The sequence below is a fragment of the Nicotiana tomentosiformis genome, chromosome 9, assembly GCF_000390325.3.
Source record: "Nicotiana tomentosiformis chromosome 9, ASM39032v3, whole genome shotgun sequence".
Lineage (NCBI taxonomy): Eukaryota > Viridiplantae > Streptophyta > Magnoliopsida > Solanales > Solanaceae > Nicotiana > Nicotiana tomentosiformis.
Window position 1 is genome coordinate 6530277 of NC_090820.1, and position 3846 is coordinate 6534122.

At 33.3% G+C, this 3846-nt stretch overlaps 1 long non-coding RNA gene across 1 annotated transcript; it reads right to left on the reverse strand.

The window, feature by feature from the left end:
• Positions 1 to 1192: 1192 nt before the first annotated feature.
• On the reverse strand, positions 1193 to 3593 carry LOC104099664 (uncharacterized). Its single transcript, XR_011410974.1, has 2 exons — positions 3513 to 3593; positions 1193 to 1413 (listed from the first exon to the last, which is right to left on the reverse strand). It is a non-coding gene; the product is annotated as an uncharacterized lncRNA (long non-coding RNA).
• Positions 3594 to 3846: the final 253 nt, after the last annotated feature.

Below are 3846 nucleotides of genomic sequence, written 5' to 3' on the forward strand. Positions count from 1 at the left end.
TCGTCTTACACCCACGTTATCCAGGGGCATATTGGTGAGCAGTTTCTCTGATCCGTTCTGCAGCTGCTAGTGTCTCTCTTTGTATTTTATTTTTATTCTGTCTATTTTTATTTCAGACATTATTTGAGGTTTTGTATAATCTACTAGATGCTCATACACTTGTGACACCAGGTCTTGGCACACACATTGGTAGAGTTTGGGTTTTATTATGTTTTCTTGGCTTTAAATTTTATCAATGTATCCTTAATATATTAGTTGGCTTGTCTAGCTGTAGTGTTGGGCGCCATCACGACTTATAGGTGAAATTGGGTCGTGACACATTTATTACAGGTGAAGTTTGACCAAATCTCTCAGTTCAGTTGCCAACTATGTGAAAGAAGTACGGAAAAAGACTTAAAGCAAACCCCACAGACGACTTTGAGTCTTCCCCTTTAATTTCTATGCCCTACAATGCGTTGGATGTTCTGATGTCCTATCAACACAAAGACCTCAAAATTGTACTATCTTTAGAGAAATTATAATTCTTGAATTGTTCCTTTATAGGGTTAATTTAGTAAGCTCTCCTTATTTTTATCCGATTAAATGTATGATATTTTTTGGTGTACCCAAAATTTTCTAAACTTTGTTATTTGTTCCATTGTTTTGCTCAACTTGAGTCTTTTATGGAATGAATTAGATGTCAACATGATATGAAATATCATGAAGTGCATGATAATTCTCATAAATTTATATGTATGATTTCAAGTTATTATTTAAGCTCGCTTCTTCTAAAATTTAGCCGCGGCTTTATTTCCTTTAACTCAAATTCAACATTCTAAACAAAAAGAAAAATAAATAAATGAGAAAAATAAAGAAGAAAAATATAGAGTTGGAACAAATAATCACTGTATATGACCAATTGAACATGGTCAAACTCAACTTACAAAGAATGTACCTTCCTTCCTTCCTTATAAAGAATTCTATAGCATAAGAGTACACTCAACTACAAGGAGAAAAATGCAGTAACAATTGCATAATGTAGGAATTAATGAATAGATGAAAGGTACTAAGTAATTGCTACCAAATTGTCTCTCTAACTATTGGCCTTGCAGCTTATTTGCTTTTGGAAATGACATTTTAGGTATTTGCAACCTGTGTTTTATCTGAAACATTTAAAGAGAGACGGAGCTAGGATCTTTAGCTTCTAGATTCTGGACCACAATTCTTTTTGTTTATTGAGTTCTGAATAGATTACTTATACATATTAAATAATCTTTTTAACACAATATAATTCGAGCTAAATTAACTGAATTTTGTCAAATTCATAACTATAACGATAGCTCCGCCCCGCATTTGAATACCAAGGCAAAAGGAGGAAGATGAAGATCAAAAGGTAAAATCTCTCACGGTCCATCTTCACTGCCATTTGTGAAACTGCAAAATGAAATAGGGAGTTTATGATCACAAGTCTGCTATTTTAACCCCAGAATTATTTTTTACTCTAAATAAATCTCACAAGCACTTAAAAGGAAAATTTAAAAGGATGAAGATGAGTGAGAAAAGAGAGAGTATGACATAGTAGCAAACATAAATCTAACTATAACCCCTTACATATGAAGCTGATGATATAAAAACAACTGAGTTAACTTAATTTCAACCAAATATGTAAACGAAAAAGGGCAAAAATTGCCCCTAACCTATTCACTTTGGTTTTAAAAATATTACTCGTTAAAAACCTGGCCCATTCAGACCCTCGAAACTAATGGCCCTATTTTGATTTTGAATTTTTTTATTACTTATTATGTGTTAATTTCCTATTGGCTTAAATTAAAACCTCACCCAACATCCACTTATTAACCCACCTTCATGACCCAAAACATCCATACCTGACCCATGGGCCCTCCTTTTAAAATATCCTAACTTCACCTCTCAACTTCTCCTCTTCCATCCCTACCAATAACTCCCACTCCACATTTTCTCTAATCATCCTCCGTCGCCAAAGTACAATAACTCACCATTGTCAACAATGGAGCACCTTCGGCTTCAACTTTTAGATTTTCACCCTTCAACACCCATAGATCTCCCTCTCCCACTCAGATTTTTCGGCCTTAATTTAATTTTTAAATTAATATTTTTTTGTAAATTCAATTTTCTGAGTGAAATCTGATATTTTTTGGAATTAAAATAATGGTTCATTTTAAGATTTTAGGGTTTAATAAGATATCTTTCTGCCAAAGTTATATTTGTTGTGCCACCATATAGCTTTTTTGAGTTAATTGAAATCATGCGAGCAAATTAGCTTCACAGTTCGTCGGCGGTGATTAGGTTGGGGAAAATGAACATGGAAAGAGATTGGATACCAAACAATAGATTGATAAAAAGATAAAATATGAAATTTTGACAAATTAAATGAAACCTAAATAACTATTGGATCATGAGTGGGGTGTGGAATCTGGTGTTTTGAGGGGCTAAAAGGGGGTTTAATGAGTCGGAACAGTTAAAATGAGTCGTGGGTGGGTTATATACGGATTAGATTTGGGTTGGAGTGGGATTTTAATTTTGACCAATAGATAATTGCCATGTCAATTTTGTTTTTTTTAATTTTAGCAATAGTTCGTCAGAAATAAGGAATGATTGGGCCAAATTTTTAAAGGTGAGTGTAGTTTTAACAAAATAGGTGGATGGGGGTATTTTAAAACAAAGCAAATAGATTATGGGCAGTTTTGATCCTTTTCGGATATAAAAATAAGAATAACCATGATCCTAATGAGTTTGAATTTCAAATTTATTGAGATTTCGAAGGTTTACGTCTTTAGAGAGCAAGAATTAGGATGTAGATTTCTTAACTCTCCTTGTTTCTTTTGCCCGTGATTTCCAACAAACTATATATTTGCGACCAAGAACAAAATTTTCTTTTATATGAACAATTACACAATAAATATGTAAAACTTCACATAACTCAACAATGATGTCTTTGTTTTCCTTTTGAAAGAGACTGGATAGGCACTATGTTAGCTTAGACTAGTCACATGTTGTAATGACTATTCGTATGTGTTTTATTTTAAAAAAAAATGTCTTTGTTTCCTCTTCTCACCATTTAGTTGAAAGGATCCAAAACTTACTATGTGGTCCAAAAACTTGGAGACAAATATAGAGTATCATTAAGGACATATCACACTAATTTCACTCTGTACAAAAAAGGTTGCCTTAGTTTTCTATTTGAGTTCTCCTAAAATAAGTTCACGTGGTGTAAGGGTTAGGTTTCGTGCACTTTGATTATTTTATGGAGTACCTGCTACCTCCTACCAGTACAGGCACCGGGTAACTGTGTCGGCCATGGCTTAGGTAGAAGGAAAGAAATCGCGTTTGTTTTTTTTCCTCTGCTAAGTCCACCTTTTTGTTCATTAATCATTGCATTAGAATCTAAAACTCGTGATCCCGCACACTGTAACGAAGTTCAATTTCAATAATGGCATAAGTGCGTGAGTGCATTTACATATAAGATGCAAGAACATGGAATGATCAGACGTTACCTTTTCCCATCAGGATTGAAAGCCAAAACATTTATTGGTCCAAAACAGCTGAAGCATCTTTATCATCTCCCAAAACCACCTATTAAACCACGAGAACCATTAGATTAGAAAGATATCATACTTTAAGTTTGGATGGTTGTTACCTGTTGTATGATATTGTTATTTTAAATACAATGTTTGTTTTGATTGTTAATTAAATTTTATTGTATTGTATCGTTTAAATCCGTCTTTACGCAATGACGAAAAGTGTCAATCTATCCAAACATTGTATATATCAAAACGATACAGTACAATACTATACGATACATTATGAAATGATGCATAACAACCATCC